The following is a 365-nucleotide window of genomic DNA, read 5'->3' on the forward strand; positions in this document are numbered from 1 at the left end:
CCTCAGCGAAGCAGAGGGCAGGCCCAGGGGAGGCTACTGCCTGGTCCCCAAGCCTGAAGCCAGTGGAGGCAGCGAGGCGGCCAGGGAGGCGCGGCTTCCTCTCGTGTCCCGTGTCTCCATCCCCATGGCCGCAAACGCCTTTGTTCAGTCACTCTCCTTCCCGCTGCCGCACCAGACTCAGGGCCTGAGGACACATCCCTGGGGCTGCTGCCGGGCAACTTCGGATAACGCTGGGCCTGCACGCTCAGTGGCTCGGACCTTGCCCGGGCCTGAGCCCCCGGACCCCACGTGCCGTCTCGGGCAGCAGCGGGAGGCACCGCCCTCTGGGAGGGGAGCAGTGGGACACTCGCGGGAAGGCGCGGGGA

Source organism: Otolemur garnettii, unplaced genomic scaffold, assembly GCF_000181295.1.
Source record: "Otolemur garnettii isolate 467f Iridium unplaced genomic scaffold, OtoGar3 scaffold00128, whole genome shotgun sequence".
NCBI classification, from domain to species: Eukaryota; Metazoa; Chordata; class Mammalia; order Primates; family Galagidae; genus Otolemur; species Otolemur garnettii.